This window comes from Mustela putorius, unplaced genomic scaffold (assembly GCF_011764305.1).
Source record: "Mustela putorius furo isolate JIRA1106 unplaced genomic scaffold, ASM1176430v1.1 tig00003962_pilon_pilon_pilon, whole genome shotgun sequence".
Taxonomy (NCBI): Eukaryota; Metazoa; Chordata; class Mammalia; order Carnivora; family Mustelidae; genus Mustela; species Mustela putorius.
The window spans coordinates 23,245,666-23,264,390 of NW_025422106.1; the positions used below are offsets into that span (position 1 = coordinate 23,245,666).

Consider the following 18,725-nt stretch of genomic DNA (forward strand, 5'->3'; position numbering starts at 1 on the left):
CACCTACAATAATCTCCACGTTTACCTCCTGCTGGCTCACTTCTGCTTTCTATCCTGTGCACACCCAGGGACCCTCTTGGCTGGTTCTGTGGAACCCCCTCCGGGTCCCCAGAGCCAGCCTGCCTGCCTCACAAGTGTATCGTATTTTGTTTTGTCTTGTTTGCTTTAAACTTCATGAAAGACGGGACACCAGGGTGGCTCAGTTAGTCAAGTGTCTGCCTTCAGTTCAGGGTCCTATGATGGAGTCCCACTTTGGGCTCCTTGCTCGGAGGGGGAGCCTGCTTCCCCCTCTGCCTGCCACTCCCCCTGCTTGTGCTCTCTCTCACACATACATAAATAAGTAAAACCTTAAAAAACAGAAACAAAAAAATTCACGAAAGAGGACTTTTGCTTAGGTGCAAGACTCTGCAGGCAAAGCATCCCCTGAAGGGTTCAAAACTACTCCTTCAAGAGCTAAGGATGGCCCTGAGCCAGTAAAGCCCCACCTGTGATTGACTCTAAGGCAGGGATGGATTTGACCTTGACTTTGTACCTGCATGTACCCATCCACTTTGCCCCACATTTTCCTTACATAACCCGGAAGAATTTTTGGCACTCTGGAGACAGTATTTGAGACTTTAGTCCACTGTTTTCCCTGTGTTGGCCTCAGGAAGTAACTTCCTTTCTTGTTTTGTTATTCTGACTTTGGTGGTGCTGGGCTGAACCTCGTCTGCTCGAAACCCTAGTATGCCGGCTTCATTCAGATCAGTGTTTATTTCTCTAGACAAAAAGGCCTGGGTGAAGTAGCAGTGATGAGACGTTCTCAGCTCCTGGCTGACATTTATTCCTTGAAAACACAACTTTCAGAATATTTGATGCAATTCGTGGAAGCCAATGAGAATGATGCTTGTCAGGGCCATACCTCCGGGCCCCAGCACCAAGGGTGCTTTTTTCAAGATTTTCCCTTACAGACATAGTGACCCGATCAATATTTCAGCCTGGTTCAGAGGTGGAGACCTTGGATGTTCCTGGAGTATTTCCCTTCCTGTAAGTGCCTGGGAGCATTGAAATGACACCTGCCATCGACTGGGCAGCACTGAGCCAACAGCCCCCATGGGGACCTTGGCCTCCTGGAGATCCCCAAAATCCTGGATGTCTGGAAGCCCAGGAGAGGGGCTCTGCTGGCGGAACCCAGGGAGGTGGGACTAGAGGCCTGACGAAGGCTGAATGGACTCCACTCTACCAGCGGCAGAAATGGGGGAGCTGAGGCACCAAGCAACCTTTGTGTTGGAATGGAGAAGAGAAGAGCCAGCCCTAGAGACGAGATGTTTTGTGTTGGAATCCTGGGCCAATCGCGTATTAGCTCTGTGACCTTGGAGAAGTACGATTAGCTGTTCTAAGCCCTGGTTCCCATGCCTGTGAAATGGGGACTCTCATAGTACCTATGAGATAATGCAAAGAAAGTACTTACACTGGGTCTGTGTGCTCCATGAATGTAACGATCTGTGGCCTGGGCCATTGTTGGCTGTCTCTTCATGATGCAAGTCCCAGGAGGTTGGGACCCACCAGCTTATGGTTTTGTTTGCATAGCCTTTCCCCACACTGTGTGTGATTAAGTGCTGGGGCCCTTCTGAGGACTGTAGTTTTTTTTTAGAATGTTAATTGATTGTATCTACACTTCCACCCTAAGGCTGTTTCCAGAATTCTAGAGATCAAAGTTTGTTTTTGTTTTTTTTCTTTTAAAGATTTTATTTATTTGACAGAGATCACAAGTAAGCAGAGAAGCAGGCAGAGAGGGGGTTGGGGTGGGAAGCAGGCTCCCCACTGAGCAGAGCCCCATGTGGGGCTCCATCCCAGGACCCTGGGATCATGACCTGAGCTGAAGGCAGAGGCTTTAACCCACTGAGCCACCCAGAAACTTTGCCCCTCAAAGTTTCTTTCTGTATTAGTTGTTGTTGACTGTGCTGCCAGCTCTATAAGAAGGCTGTTGCCTCTCTAGGGCCTCCCTGACTGAGCAAGGGGAGATTTTTTGTGTGTGTGACCAGATCCAGGCCTCATTGGCTGATGGCTGAGCAATTTGCCCTCCAGCTTGCCTTTGTGAGCTGCTGTTTAACTCTGAGCCACAGGCCTGTTGGCCTGAGGTGGCAGGAGGCCCTAGGCTCCATCTCATCCAGAACATTCCTGGCAGGTGTTACAAAAACACAAAACTAGTTATTAGATGATAGTGGTAAAGACAGATTTTATTCAGTACTATAGCAACAGGGGAAAGAGACTTCTTTAGTATAGAACTGACTGGTTCTGCGCTGTGTGGAGTGGAGTTGGCCTTTTAAAGGGAGGATGAGGGAATAGGGACAGGGAGCCAGTAGGGGCTTGAGCAGTCAGGAAAGTGAAAAATTACCAAAGCCAGGTAAGGGGTCAGTGTCAAAGGGATTAGGCCATTAATCTGGCACTAACACAGTTCGGCACCTATCATCTTGCAGAGACTGAGACACAGGGGCCTTGTCATTCCTTCCTTCCTGATGATTATATTTTATTTTTTTCAAAGATTTTATTTATTTATTTGACAGAGATCACAAGTATGCAGAGAGGCAAGAAGGAGGGAAGCAGGCTCCCCGCCGAGCAGAGAGCCTGACTCGGGGCTCAATCCCAGGACCCTAGGATCATGACCTGAGCCGAAGGCAGAGGCCTTAACCCACTGAGCCACCCAGGCATCCCTGATGATTATATTTTAAAGGAATGGTTCCCAGGTCCTTGAGGAATATACTCCTAGGTTTTAGGATGTGTATGTACCTCTCAAAGGGACACGGAAAGGATATGCAATACTAAATTTTTTTTATTAAATGCCCTAAGAAAATGGAGGTCAGGGGCTTAAAGACAAGTGTTAGCTGGAACAAAAGGTAGATCCTTTTGGCAACCTTGAGCTTTTTCAGACAGGAACTCAAGGAAGGCTTGTCATCCTGGTGACGTGGTAACATTAGGCTACTAAAAGCCATACTAGGTTTTTTTTCTTCAAGTCTCTATATGAGGAGAGTGAACAAAATTGTTCGTGTTCAAAGTTGCAGCTCTAATAGGCCAAGATGGAGGCCCAGTCAAGAAGTGGGATCAAAGGAGGTGTGCCTGGATAGCTCAGGCAGTTGAGCATCCAACCCTTGGTTCAGCCCAGGTCCTGATCTCAGGATCATGGGATGGAGCCCAACCTCCGACTTGGCAACAGGATGAAGAGTCTTCTTGTCCCTCTCCCTCCCTTTCTGCCCTTCACCAAGCAATCAATCAATAAAATCTTTAAAAAAAGAATAGAAGTGGGATCAGAGGAACCTGATAATTTTGGCTAACATGAGAGTCTTTCTCAAAAGGATGGTCAATGAGACTGTTCCTGCTGAGGTTCTTATGGGCTCAAAATGGAGCAATGTGTTTGTTCCAATGTTCTACACATGGGCTGAAGAAGAACCAAGGTTGGCATCTGCAGAAAGAGGACTTTGTCTCTTAAGAGGTATGATGGTGGATTTCCACTCCTTCCTGAAAGGGTTAATGTTGGTGTACATCGGAGTCCTTGGGAGAACATGTGCAAATGTGATGCAATACCAGAACCTATAAGTCTACATACTTACCAAGCCCTCCTGTGCTTCTGACACAAGAAGTCCCATCTGAGAAATTGGCTTAAAGTATAAACATGGTCTCTTAAACAGACACACACACAACCAGAAGTCTTCTTCAGCCTAACAGCCCACGGTGATGGTCTCCTGCCCCCAGAAACTCCGGCGTCTTTATGTGTTCCCCAGGCAGCATGATCTGACAGAAACCATTTCCATGCTGTTATGGAAGTCTTCTGGGCTTGGCCATCATCAAGGGAGTGCCTCATCTGACCTCCCCCAAGACATTTCACAGACTTGAGGCTTCAAGATTACTTCTTGTCCTTTTGTCCTAAGGGCAGCTTCAATGAATGTCAGAGAGCAAGCTAGTCACTCCCCTTCAAATGGAAATTCTCTAGTTCCCGAGGCACTCACTCACAGGCTTCTACCCGAAGTCCCAGTCTATATCCTACACAGGGGTATGACACAGAGAATTTGTCCCTAGCAGGGCCCAAGCTTCTATTTGACACTGTGTGGGCTCAAACAGGCTTACTGGTTCCCATTTAGCATGTCCAGGGAATATTGCTTGAGGGTGAATTAATTCCCTTCTTTCTAAAAATTTTTATTTATTTATTTTAAGGGGAGTATGTGGCAGAAGGAGAGGGAAAGAGAGCTGTAAGCAGACTCCGTGCTGGGTGCCGAGCCCTACATGGGGTTCAATCTCACGACCCTGAGGTCACGACCTGGGCTGAAAGCAAGAGTCAGATGCTTAACCGACTGTGCCACCCAGGTACCCGGATTTGTATCCCTTCTATTTTACAATATCAGGTAGGGGGAACGCTTCCCAACCAGACACAATGTGCATCTGTTGCTGGGTGGACTGGGGAGAACTGCAGGCTCTGAGGCGACTGCCCAGCCCATCCCTCAGAGGTCACTGGAGAGTCTTATTCTTGTGACAAGAGAAGAATTCAAGGACGAACCAGACAGTGGTTGAGCCGCACACGTGAAGAGAGAGTGGATTCTGGAGATGCAAGAGAGAGCAAGCCCAGAGAGAGCTGTGCCAAGGCTTTAAGTCTCTATCTTTTATTGACAGTTGTTCACGAAGGTGTGGACTATTTCTTACTTGGGGAGGGGATTTCTTTGGGAGCAGGGTTTTGTGATTTTTCTTCTTACCTGGTCAGAGTCTCAGGCCTTCTTTGTCTGGGGCCTGTCCAGTTTGGTCTGGCTTCTTGTGGCCTCATGTGTGGAATGCCGTCAGGGCAGGTTGGAACCTTCTTGGGAAGTGGGCCTTTATTCCCCCTTTGCTGGCCTCCAGGTATCCTGTTAAAGCCCAACTATCTTTCTGCTCTAACACATTCTCATCATAAATAATCAGGTAAGGAGACGTAACCGGTTCACATAAAGCCTGTTCAAACATTCCAGTTCCACAAACTTTTACCTTAGTTCCAGCAATCCTTATGTGCCTGACTGTGGCCTCCATTAGGATTCCATCAACAGGTTTTGGTTTATAAGTAGACATGTTTCCTGGGCAGATATAATATTCATTCCCATAAAACCTTCACATAAAGAAGACATAACTGCTTTACATAAGAGCCTGTTTAAATATTCTGACTTTCATAATCTTTATTTTTTTTTTAATTTTATTTATCTATTTGACAGACAGAGATCACAAGTAGGCAGAGAGGTAGACAGAGAGAGAGAGGAGGAAGCAGGCTCCCCACTGAGCAGAGAGCCCCATGTGGGGCTCGATCCCAGGATCCTGGGATCATGACCCAAGCCGAAGGCAGAGGCTTTAACCCACTGAGCCACCCAGGCGCCCCGTGACTTTCATAATCTTACCAACACTCAACATACTTCTATGTTCTCCATCTCTTTGCAGCCCGAATGGAGGCTTTGCCAATGGGTTTTAACACCATGGTTCGTGGGGCTCTCATGCAAAGGGGTCCCAGGAACTTAATTTCTTCACCCTCTGACCATTTACTCCCTAATGTGCAAAAAACTTTGGGGGCACCTAGGTGGCTCAGTGGGTTAAGTCTCTGCCTTCAGCTCAGGTCATGATCCCAGGTTCCTGGGATTGAGCCCTGCATTGGGCTCTCTGCTCAGCAGGGAGCCTGCCTCCCCTCTCAGTCTCTGCCTGCCTCTCTACCTACTTGTGATCTCTCTCTCTTTCTGTCAAATAAATAAATAAAATCTTTAAAACAACAACAACAACAGCTTTGGGTTCCCAGTGAGGAGTTGAGCCAGCCCAGCCCTTTTGTCAATCTTAATCTTGATTATTCTACCTAACCACTGTGCTGGGTAGAACTGGTTAGGTATCTTCTCCAAACTGGGGTAAATAGGTGGACTTTTTTTTTTTTTAAGTATTTATTTATTTATTTGAGAGAGAGAGAGAGTGAGAGAGAACATGAGAGGGGAGAAGGTCAGAGGGAGAAGCAGACTCCCCACGGAGCTGGGAGCCTGATGCAGGACTCGATCCCTGGACTCTGGGATCATGACCTGAGCCCGAGGCAGTGGCTTAAACAGTGGAGACACCCAGGTGCCTCAATAAAGTGGACTTCTTTGGGGCCTTTTAACATTGGGAGTCCTTTTGGTCTACTCAACCTTTGATAGTGCTGTATTAACACCTTTGTTTTAACCCCATCAATGTCTGCTTCATTCAAGTATTTCTTAATAGCTATCTAAAGATTTCCACTCTGCTGAGTGAGTCCCATGATTTTCCTTTCTGTTTCCTCTTTGTTTTGCTCTTTTTTTTAAAAAAAGATTTTTTTTTTTTTTTTTAGATTTTATTTATTTATTTGACAGATCACAGGCAGAAAGGCAGAGAGAGAGAGAGAGGCGGAAGCAGGCTCCCTGCTGAGCAGAGAGCCCCATGTGGGGCTCGATCCCAGGACCCTGGGATCATGACCTGAGCTGAAAGCAGAGGCTTTAACCCACTGAGCCACCCAGGCACCCCTAAAAAAAGATTTTATTTATTTATTTGACAGACAGAGGTCACAAGTATACAGAGAGGCAGACAGAGAGAGAGGGAGAAGCAGGATCCCCGCTGAGCAGAGAGCCCAATGCAGGGCTCTATCCCAGGACCCTGAGATCATGACCAGAGCTGAAGGCAGAGACTTAACCCACTGAGCCACCCAGGCCCCACTGTGTTTTGCTCTTAATCAATATTTGCTTTATTACCCTTTTTCTTTAAGATTTTATTTATTTATTTGAGAGAGAGACTGAGGGAGAGAGCATGAGCAGAGGGAGAGGGAGACACTGGCTCCCTGCTGAGCAGCGAGCCCAACGCAGGGCTCAATCCCAGGACCCCGGGATCATGACCTGAGCCGAAAGCAGACACTTAACTGACTGAGCCACCCAGGTGCCCCTCACCTTCTTTCTTAATAGCCATTTAAAAATTTCCACCATGCTTAAACCGGTGCCTAGGCTCTGCCCTTCCCCCATCTCTCATTAATTCATCTACTGTTTGTTTTTTTTTTAAAGATTTTATTTATTTATTTGTCAGAGAGAGAGCAAGTGAGAGCGAGCACAGGCAGACAGAGTGGAAGTCAGAGGGAGAAGCAGGCTCCCTGCGGAGCAAGGAGCCAGATGTGGGACTCGATCCCAGGACACTGGGATCATGACCTGAGCCGAAGGCAGCTGCTTAACCAACTGAGCCACCCAGGCGTCCCTCATCTACTGTTTTTACTAATATCAGTAAGACCCATGAGGGGAAGCCGAGGCAGCAAATTCCAGAACTGTCCCTCGTTTTAGACAGCAGTAAATTTATATGGGGTGCCCATGTGAAAGGCACCCCCATTAACCCTGGCATTTATCCTGATCTGAGCAATGGGCATATACAGCAGTGATTATCTGGGTCACCATTAAGCATCCCTCGTGCCTTGCTACTTCATCTGGGGTGCTCTACCTGGAGGGTGGGGGCACAGATTGTCCCTTTATCAGGGTAAACAGACCCTACTGTGGCTTTTATCCAGTCTGAAAGCTGGCTGTTCCCTTGGGAAGAAGAAGCTATGTTTCTGGGTTCTGTACCCAGTAGTCTGTGCTTGTTCCCTAGTGACCCGTGGGTCCCGCATCCACCAAACATGCTCTTCCACTCAGCAGCATTCAAAACCAGAGACATAGGGGCCCCTGGGTGGCTCAGTCGTTAAGCGTCTGTCTTGGCTCAGGTCACGGTCCCAGAATTCTGGGATCAAGCCCCACGTGGGGCTCCCTGCTCTGCAGGGAGCCTACTCCCCCACCCCGCCCTGCGCCCCCCTACCCTTGTGTTCCCTCTCTCACTGTCTCTCTATAAAATAAATTTAAAAAACAAACAACAACAACAACAAAAAACCCAAACAGAGACATAGCCCCCAAATTTGTTACTTTCATCATCCATTTTATTTTATTTATGTATTTATGCATTTATTTATGCCACCCATTTTATTAAAGGTTTTCTTCCCAGAGGGGGCACCTAGGTGGCTCGGTGGGTTAAGCCTCTGTTTTTGGCTCGGGTCATGACCTCCGGGTCCTAGGATCGAGGCCCACATTGGGCTCTTTGCTCAGCGGGAAGCCTGCTTCCCTCTCTGCCTGCCTCTCTGCCTACTTGTGATCTCTCTCTCTCTGACAAATAAATAAATAAAATCTTAAAAAAAAAAAAGTTAAAAAAAGGCTTCCTGGTCAGCTGACACCCATCTACAGGATGTAACCGCTCCTTCACACCATTACCTCCTGGTTTCAACAGTTTCTTGATTTTGCCCTCTCCCTACGTTGACTACCTTCCTGGGGACTAGAGAGGTCTTAGAAGTACTTTCTGTTGTGGCTGCATACTTTTTCCCTTGGTGGATGGCTTCAAGGCCAGTAACTGAAACTTAGACCCAAATCGGAGTTTAGCCTAGCATCAAAGTCCAACCCAGAACTCTCTTCTAGTTTCATTTGAGCTATTACCAATGATAACCAAAGGACTATTTTGCCTGTTTTATTACTGGTTTGCATTTCCTTCTACATCCTGGGAGCTAAGTCCTGGGATTGGACCTACCTCTAAATTCCCCGGGGAACGTTTACCTTGAGTCCCCCTTTGGGGACCACCTCGGAGTCCACAGCTCCTCACTCCTCAACTTTTTATTCATTTTCTTCCCAAAGCACGCCGTTCTCACAAGCGGGGGCCATTCCAGCCCAATCCCACTTTCCCGACATGGACTGAAGGAAATTTTTGCTTTGTTCCCTTTTAGACACATAACACTTCTGGCACCAGCTGCATGGGTTTTTCCACAGCAAGCTAGTCTCCACTCGTCGCCAGACGCCAGCTGAGTGTTTTACAATTTAATTCAATTCTGACACTAATTGCCCAGAGGTAGCACAGACTTCTCAAATTAAGGGCTCAATCCCACAACGCCTCCCCCACCCTCACGCCCATTCAGCTGCCAATCACAGGTCGGGGCCTCCCACGCTTCGAACTGATTGGTTATAAATTAGCGGGGGCGGGAGGTGTTACCAATTTATTACAAAGGATATGTTAAGAGATGCAGACGAACAGCGAGATGAAGAGGTGCATTAGGCAAGGTACGTGGGAAGGGATGCAGAGCTTCCGTGCGGTCTCTGCGGCGTCACCTTCCCAGCGCCTCCATGCGGTCACCAACCCCAAAACTCTCCCAACCATTTCAGTTAGGATTTTTATGGCGGCTTCCTTCTGTCAGCAATTTGGTTAAATCTTTGGCCATTGACCAGTAAGTCAAGTCCCAGCCCTTTCCCCCCGCTCTGTTCCTCAGAGGTGGGAGCTGAAAATTCCAACCCTTTAAACACAGCTAGTTCCCCCTGGCAACTGGCTCTTCCATCTTTTGGGCATCCTTAGGGTCTTTCCAAAAGTCACTCCTTAATACAGACTCAGGTTTGCTTGAGAGGGGCTTGTCATGAATGAGAAAAGACGCTCCTCTCACTTGATCACTGGAGCTGTTTTAGGAGTCTGGGGCAAAACCTGACTTTTATAACAAAAGATGCCCCTATTGTTCTTACCACTCAGGAAGTTGGAAGTGTTTTAGGAACTCTGGTTAGGAGTCGGGAAGAAGACCAAAATATATATTTCTTGTCCTATCACAGGGGGGAAGAGACAAGTCTCCCATACAGAAGAATTCCAAATAAATTATGTAGGTACCCCCCAAAAAGGAAGGGAAACATAACACCCCACTCCTGAAGTGTGGTCTGTGCGTAGTGACTTCCCTGGAGACAGTAGCTTTGGAGTGAAGAAATCTTACACTACCTCAGTTTGGTAATCAAAGCCAAAACTGTGATAAATTAGGGCAACAGTTGTAAACTCTTGATATTGATGTGGGAAACAAAGGCAAAAAAAAAAAAAAAAAAACAAACCAAAAAACAATTATTTAATTTCCTTACTACCTATAGCCCATTCACAAGTCCCTGAGACTGACAGAGTGACATTCCTCTAAGGACTCAACTGCCTCAATGTTAATACTTTGCTAAGGGCAAAAGGCAATCCTAGCCTGACATGTCCCCACTCCCCACACCAGGATCCTGTAAGTCTACTTAAACATGTAAAAATTCCTTTGGAAACTTCCTTCATCTCTAAACCCCCCAAGATCTGTTTTGGCAATCTCCCAACCATATGGCCCATGAGACCCAGAAGGGTCTCATGACTCAGGTTTTATTAGACAGTAATAAACAGCATTTTCCCAACAATAGCTAGCCATCTCAAGGTCCTGGAAACCTTGTTCCCAAAATTTCTTAGAGACTTATGCTACCTCTAACCCCCTCCCAACTTGTGAGTACTCCTCATGATGCCGGTGCAGCTCTTTCTGCCCACGTGTCCTGTCCCCGTGCTTAAAAAAAAAAAATACCTTTTTGCACCAAAGACATCTCAAGAATTCTATCGTGGCCCTCAGTTTCGAACTCTAACATCTTTCCTACATCAGTATGATGGGAGGAAAATGGGTCCTTGCCTATCCTTACCTCCTATCCTTAGTCCCAGTGTGACTGTGAAAAAAACAGAAAAATCCCAGTAATGGGGCATCCTCCAACATACCTGACAAGTATATGTAGACTTGAAATGAAAGCAGGCTCTGTCCCTAATTTAAGGCGCTGACTCTTTCAAAGCTGTCTTGGGCCTCACCCTGTCCTTAGCTGTTGAGCACTCTTGAAACTCAACACTTCTTTGTGTCATCCACCAAAATCTACTCACACAGAAGTGTTGGGGATAAATCTTCTCCAGGTGGTCAGCAGTCCAAAGAGAAACTAGTTTCCCCCAGAGGGGATAAGTGCTCTGTCACCGGCTATTGCAAAAGCAGGAAGGGCACACCTCCTGGAGGGTGGATTTTGGGCGGGTAGCTGGGGTAGAGCCTGTAGAATCCTGGCAGCCTTGAGATTTTAGGGTTAGTGAGGTGATGGTGATAAAAATTATGTTAACAACTCCTTTTATTTATTTATTTATAAGATTTTATTTATTTGACAGACAGAGATCACAAGTAGGCAGAGAGGCAGGCAGAGAGAGAGGAGGAGAGAGCAGAGAGCCCGACGCGGGGCTCAATCCCAGGACCCTGGGATCATGACCCTAGTGGAAGGCAGAGGCTTTAACCCACTGAGCCACCCAGGCACCCCCATTTTATTTATTTTTTAAAAAATATTTTATTTATTCATTTGAGAGAGAACGCCCAAGCATGGGGGTGGGCAGAGGGAGAAGCAGACTCCCTGCTGAGTGGGGTCTCAGCAGGACCCTGAGACCATGACCTGAGCCTAAGACAGGTGTTCAGCTGACTGAGCTACCCAGGCACCCCTGATTTTTTACAAAGAGCCAGGTCTTGAGTCATTTGATCCTCACAGTAGGACTGTTATGTCCGTTTTGCAAATAAAGAAACTGAGACTTAGCCACTAGCTACCATGGTGATTTAGATTTAAATTAAGGAAAATTAAATGGAGTTTAAGAATCACTCTCCTACGACAAGTAGCTAGTGGGCAGCCCAGCAGTATGTGATTTCTTTCTTTCTTTTAAGATTTTATTTATTCATTTGAGAGAGAGATAGAAAGAGCATGAGCAGGGAGGAGAGGGGAAGGCAGGCTCCCCAGTGAGCAGGGAGCCAGACAAGGGACTCAATCCCAGGACCCTGGGATCATGACCTGAGCTGAAGGCAGATGCTTAACCGACTGAGTCACCCAGGCACCCCGAGTATGCCATTTCTGTAATTGTGGGAAGTCTGGTGGATGGTGCTAGCTTAGAGACATTTGCTCACATGGCCAAGATCACATCTCCCATGGGGAAGATCCATATCCCAAATGGAGGTCTCCCGCTGGTACAGGTTGGGGTTGCTGTGTGTCTGGAAAGCGGGGCTCTGATTTGGTGATCACTCAACTACGGATTTCTGGCGTTCTCTCAGGATATCATTTCATAAATTTTGGGAGGGTAGAGTGCAGGGTTGAAGGACTTTAGCATAACCTTCCATTCTTCCCCCTCCCACCTCGAGGCTCAGAGTGGATGAAGATAAGATGGAGAACATTGCAGAGGTTCTTAAAATGGTGGAACCAAGTCATCAGGCTGTTGAAAGCTTTAGCTTTTTGTTGCTGCTTCCTTGAGTGACTGTAGCGTTGTCTCCATTTGCCCCTCCATCAGTGGAGGATTCGTTCATTGAACAAATAGGATGCTGACCTCCAGCGGGTCCCGGGTTCTGTTTCAGGCTCCAGAACCCATACCCGCCTTCCGTTTGCGTCCAGGGATTATTAGATTAGGTCATTTTTGGCTTTGGGGACTTGAAGCTCCTTAAGAAAAGAGTGATATTTGGAATCCAATATCAAAAAGAGGCCATCGACACCCGTCCTATGGAGAGAGCTGCTGTGTAGTGGGGCCCTCGCCTACCCCGTGACCTCAGGCCCGACTCCTGGCTCGCGGCCACAGGTCCCAGGGCAGCGAGGGGCGGGGCGGGGCGGGCTGGCGCCCGGGTACCTGCGGCGGCCGGCAGAGGGCAGCCAGGGAGCGCGCCCGGCGGCAGAGCCGAACCGCCCCCCCCATCCCAGGTGAGTGTGGCTAAAGTGGGGCCACCCCTCGTCCGGGGCCCAGTCTCGGACGGCCGGGGGTGAGGGTGTGTGTCTGGATCCCAGCGGGGCCCAGGCGGGCGCGCGGGGCGGCTGCGGAGCGGCGGGCAGGACCCGGGAGCTCTCGCCTCGCGGGTGGGGGCGAGCCCCGGGGGCCGGCGGGGCGTTCCAGGTCCTGGAGCCGCACTCCCGTCCCCGCCGCGCCCGCCTCCCGTCTCTCCAGGAGCTCGGGTTGGACCTGAGCGGCCGCAGGCAGCGCCCCGCGTCCCGGAACGGCGTGCGCCCCGGGCCTGGCCTGCTGTCTGCCCGGGGCCCGCGGGGGAGCGCGTAGTGCGCCCAGGGGTGGGGCGCCGCGGTGGGCGAGGCGGGGGCGGCCGGGTGGGGGAAGGGAGTGGGCGGTGAGCGCAACTGCAGACGCCAGGCGGCGCTGGGGTGAGCGTTCCCCGCGAGCAAGTCAACAAGTGCCGTGTTTACCGAGCGCCCGCCGCCGGCTGCCCGCCGGGGCGCGCACGTGCGGCAAAAGGGGCCCGGGTGTGGTGGAGCCGCCGCTCCTCTGTGCTCAACCTGCCCTCGGTGTGAGGATCCCACACTCCGGGTGATTGGCTTGGGGCGCCTCGGTGGGCCCGGGCCTGAGCTGTTGCCCGTCGTTAGGTGGTCGGGAGTGGGACCCCTGTGGCACGTGCGTGCCCAGAAGTGTGTGAGTGCGGGATGCGGGTATTTCTCAATGGCCAGACGGGATTCCTCTGGTTCACTCTGCCCTCGTCTTTCAGTGTGGGAATCCTGCCCTGGGTTTGTTTTCTCGCCCTCCGGAAAGCCACTTCCAGCCATCAGGCAGGCCCTCCTGTTTTTCCCAGGCAGAAGACTTGGAGAACTGTTGAAATCCATCCAGGGTGCCTTGTTGCTTTCAGGATGCAGGCTCGGGGCTCCTAGTGGTGCCCATGACAGTTGCGCTGTTGGGGCAGAAGCCCCCTTTTTGGGGTTCAACAAGGGCTCTGCCGGGAGGTCTGGGATTTTTGTCCTGCCTGGCTTCGGGGAAGGCTGAGGACCTGATTTTCCCATCTGGGTGGTCTTTTACGCCACCCCACCCCCCCAATTCCTTCCCCTGACGTCGTTCTAGGGAGAAGTGTGATGCAGAAGGTGGAAACCCTACAGTGAGATCAGGGCCAGGGGGATTCTGCTGAATGATCAGGTTCCACCTGTGCTGCTTCATGGGACTCTGATCTTCCTAGCAGCTGGGGGCTGGGAGAGCCAGGGGTGGCCCTGGGCACCCTGCTAAAGAGCATTGTCGAATCCAGGGCTATTGTCCAGTCTCTGCACCTTCTATTCCCTCCCCTCCACCTTGAGTGAACGTGCTCTTCCTGTCCATGCCCCTCATCCTCTTGCCTGTGACATCCACTTGCCCTCTCATCTTTTGGGTGGGGGCGGGGAGGAATCATGCATCAGAGGCCTAAGCTTCATTTCTTCTTTTCTCTCACTGTCACATTTTCCAGACAAGTGCTCTGCACCCGGTGCCGGCCTCTCAGCTCCAAGCTGCCCTTCTTAATCCTCTGCAGCCTGGTGCAGCCCAGCCCCACCACTGCTCTGCTGGAACTGCTTTCCTGAAAGTCATCTTGTTTCCAAACACTGCTCGTTTGCTGCCTTGGTCCTTCCGCCTGGGGAGTGGACCCTGTGTGCATGCAGCCTCTCTGCAGTCTGCTTTGCTGTGATTTCTAGGGTGTCCTGCTCTTCTTGTTTGGTTCTTCTCCATTGTTCTTTCTCTTTGGACCCCCCCCCCATAGCGGGATGTTTTGGGGAGTGCTGTGTTTAGCTTCCCAGAAGCTCTCTTCAGCAGCCCCATGGGGCAGCCCCCCTCTCTGGCTTCTAGCACCAGTCCTGTCCCCGCTCGGATGCTCCAGTGACCCCCAAACTTGGTGCATCCGAGTCTGGCCTCCTCCTCCCAGGAAGCTGCTCTCACTTGCTTCTCGGGAGTGGGGTTCCCTTCTCCGTTATACTCCCTTCTCCCTGAAGTATGTCTGCCTCTCGCCGCCCCTCTGTGAACCGGCTACCATGGCAGGCCTTGAACATCTCGGGCCAGGCTCTGAGGCCCTTTAGTGGATCTCTCTGATGCCAGCCATTCAGTCTGGCCTCTGCGGTCCATCTGCTGCATCACCTGTAGATGGATGGTCCCTGACTCCTGCTTTCGCCCTGTGGCTGACCCTCCTCCCACAGCAATCTTCAGAGGCTCGGCATTCATCCCACACAAAACCATTCCTCCCACACAAAGCTGATCTCTTCCTCCCAGAGTTGAAGTCTCCTCCTTTTTGGGCCCTCACTCTCCCCAACCAGTTGCCAGGCCTGAAGCTTCTTCCCTCCCTACCATGGTCAGCCCTTTTGTCCTTACCCTCCGGGACCCCCAGCTGAGTCCTGTGCCTTGGGAAAGCTTCGTGACTCCTCTGGCCACACTGGGGGCCCTTTTCTTGGCTTTTCCTCTTCATCACGCCCCTGGTGCAGCTCTCTGCTGCTGATCTCTGGCTCTTTGGGCCCCTGAGGCCTGTTCCCTTTCTCCTGGATCCCTGGGACCTAAGCCCCTGCAAGCACTCGAGAAAGGACTTTCCAGCCCCAAACATCTGGGCATACCTCCCTTTTATCCTTCAGTGTCTGGCTGAAACCACACCTCTGGCCTAGACTCTTCCAGCCTTCCGGATCACCATCTGTCTACACCTCCTATGAGTTATGGATGGATTCATTACAGTTTGTGCCACCCAACTGAATGCTTTGTTCTCTGCCATCAGCCTCCAGTTGTATCGCGGGTATGAGAGAGGATTTTCTGGCCCCACACCACAGCGGCTGTTTACTAAGTGGTCATTAGGAGTGGGGCAGGGTGCTGATCTTTCCCGTGTGTGTGTGTGTGTGTGTGAGAGAGAGAGAGAGAGAGAGAAAGAGAGAGATTGATTCTTCCAGTGCCTAGAGGGGTGGGTGCTTCAATTCTGCCATCATTGTCTCTTCCTGCCCATGAGGACACCAACCCAGAGAGCCTGAGCGACTTGCCTTCGTCGCAAAGCTTGTGGGTGGGCAGGGCAGAGGCTGGAACTCCAGTCGGCCTGACTTCCAAGACGTTTCCAGTGCTAGGATTTGCCATTTGGGGAAGCGTGTGCTTCCGTCCAAGGAATCTTCTTTGTCCTCTTGGCACCTGGCCCAGGTGCGTGGGCTGTGCCCGTGGCGTGGTCAGCTGGTTGCTTTGGGACTCCAGGAAAAGACTTTGTAACAGAACAGATGGTTAATGGCTGGGCAAATGACTCAGGGAGGCTGTGACATCTGCCCTGAGGCCCTAGAAACAGGACGGGTGTGTGTGTGTGTCTTTTTTTTTTTTTAATAAAGATTTTATTTATTTATTTGACAGAGATCACAAGCAGGCAGAGAGGCAGGCAGAGAGAGGAAGAGAAGCAGGCTCCCTGCTGGGCAGAGAGCCCAAAGCGGGGCTCAGTCCCAGGACACTGGGATTGAAAGACCCTGGAGCCGCACCCAAGAATCAAACAGCATGCCTCCACTGGATGCAAATTGCAAGAGGTTTATTGGTTACACAGGCACCTGCGGACGCATCAGCCTTTGTGGACTGAGCGCGCGCCAGCTAGGTTGGGGAACAGATTATATAGGGCAAGGGTTGGGGTAGCGGGAAGCAAGCTTACAGAAGCAGATGCATGGTTACAGGGATCTGATTGGTTAATTTAAATCAAGCATTGTCAGGCACTGGGTTTAAGGCAAGGACACAACGGTTTGTTCTGGTGGGCCTTGGCTCAGCACTCTGGAAAGTCCCAGGTACACTCTATTCCTCATTTGTCTTCCCTTTTTGACAGGCTGGTTGACCATAGACAATAGACATCCTGGTTTGTGTTGCCATCCGGCTATGGGGACAATCAAGCCTTCAGCAAGGGGAGAGGGGGTGCTGTGGGGACATCAGGTTACTTAAACAAGCCTTTAGCAAGGGGAGAGGGGTCTTTCAGGATCATGACCTGAGCCGAAGGCAGAGGCCCCAACCCACTGAGCCACCCAGGCGCCCTGTGTGTGTGTCTTAAGTAAAAGTTGTGGTACAGAGAACTCTGCAGGGCCCTCTGGTAGCTAGGGTCATATCTGTCCCCTAAGGCACTTTTACCTTTTTTTTTTTTTTTGGTCAATAAAATCAACTCCCCGCCTCCCCCTCAAACTGTACCACCTTCAACCTTCAACAGAAGAAGTTTCCTGGTCCTTCCTTCCCTCTGCAGGTCACTGTCATATGAAAATGAATTCCAGCTGTGAAGTACGGTTGCCACGGCAACCACTAGCGTGAGGCCCTGAGTCTCTTGCTCCTAAGTCTCTGTACTGTAAGCTCTGAGGGGCTTTTTTCCATCTCTGTCGTCTAAAAACACAAAATACTACGCTTCGCTCTCTTCTTTTGCATAAACATTAAAAAATGTGTTTCTTGGGCAGTGGTTGCTGCTATTGCTGGACTGCTGGCACGTGCCGTTAATAATGACTCTAGAAAGATGCCCCCGGGTTTAGGCCATATTTTGAGTGAAGGCCATTGCACCGCGTCCTCAATGACTGGAGAGGCGGAGGGGGGTAGTGGTTTGGTGTGGTGGGGATGGCTTTTTGGTGCCACTCTGCTCCCCTGGGAGATGGCGGAGATTGCCTTCAGTCGCTGCCCTCTTCTGTGTTAGAGTCTTGCACAGCAGCTCTCCTGGGGGGTGGGCCTCCCAAAGCAGGGTGCATCACGGGGGCTGAGAGAGGGTGCCTTTGGCAGTGGTCGGAGCTCCTGACATTGACTAAGACGCTGTTCTCTTATTTCATCCTCATCCAGGTGAAGGGCAAAGTACTTTTATTATCCCCATTTTATTTTGTTTTTATTATTTATTTATTAAAAGACCCGTTATTTATTTATTTGACAGAGATCACAAGTAGGCATAGAGGCAGGCAGAGGTGGGAGGGAGGAAGCAGGCTCCCTGCTGAGCAGAGAGCCCGATGCGGGGCTTGATCCCAGGACTCTGAGATCATGACCTGAGCTGAAGGCAGATGCTTAACCATCTGAGCCACCCAGGCGCTCCATCCCCATTTTATAGGTAAGGAAATTGATGTGTCGAGAAGCGAAGCGCTTGCCGGAGGACACACAGCAGTGGTACTAGAAGGTGTGGCCCCTGTGGCCAGTGCCCTTTACTTGGTGTAGCCCGTGGAAGGACAGTGTTTAAAAACCGAAAGGGTGAATTGACAAGGTAGGCTATGTTGGCTTTCTCAAGACTGAGGCTTAAAGTGGTGGTTTTCCACTTTTTATTTATTTATTTTTGCAGTTTACCTCTATTTTTTAATTTTTTAAAAATATTTTATTTATTTATTTGACAGAGATCTCAAGTAGGCAGAGAGGCAGGCAGAGAGAGATGGGGAGGCAGGCTCCTCGCTGAGCAGAGAGCCCGACACAGGACTCGATCTGGGGACCCTGGGACCATGACCTGAGCCAAAGGCAGAGGCTTTAACCCACTGAGCCACCCAGGTGCCCCAGTTTACCATTTTTTAAAAAAAGATTTTATTTCTTCATCTGAGAGAGGGAGAGAAAGTGAGCACAAGTAGGGGAGAGGGCCTGAGTGGGAAGCCTGATATGGGGCTTGATCCCAGGACCGGAGGATCACGACATGAGTGGAAGGCAGACGCACAACCATCTGAGCCACCCAGGTGCCCTTTCAGTTTGCCAATTTTTTTTTAAGATTTTATTTATTTATTGGAAGAGATCACAAGTAGGCAGAGAGGCAGGCAGAAAGAGAGGGGGAGGCAGGCTCCTCGCTGAGCAGAGAGCCCGACACAGGACTCGATCTGGGGACCCTGGGACCATGACCTGAGCCAAAGGCAGAGGCTTTAACCCACTGAGCCATCCAAGTGCCCCACTTTGCCAGTTTTTATGTCTTAATGGCAAAAGGCTGTGGTGAAAAGGCATGTACTCAAATGTTTGTAACAGCGCTGTTTGTAATCGCCAAAACACTGGAAATCACCCAACTGCAGTAGGATGGACAAATAAATTGGGGGAAATACACAGGCTAGAACACTTGACTATAGCGGGGATGACCCATTGACAGGCACACGGTACACAGATGTATCACACAAACCATATGATTGAGTCTCTTTAGCTGTTCCACCACCTGTGAATGTTCAGACTATACAGTTACTCGTGAC

The 18,725-nt window shown here is 50.1% G+C and overlaps 1 protein-coding gene across 1 annotated transcript in view; it reads left to right on the forward strand.

The window, feature by feature from the left end:
• Positions 1 to 12,459: 12,459 nt before the first annotated feature.
• Positions 12,460 to 18,725, forward strand: part of RPH3AL (rabphilin 3A like (without C2 domains)) — a 141,454-nt gene continuing 135,188 nt past the window's right edge. The window contains exon 1 of the transcript XR_006603796.1: positions 12,460 to 12,536. The gene's annotated coding sequence lies outside the window, so the exon portion shown is untranslated. The remainder of the gene's footprint in view (positions 12,537 to 18,725) is intronic.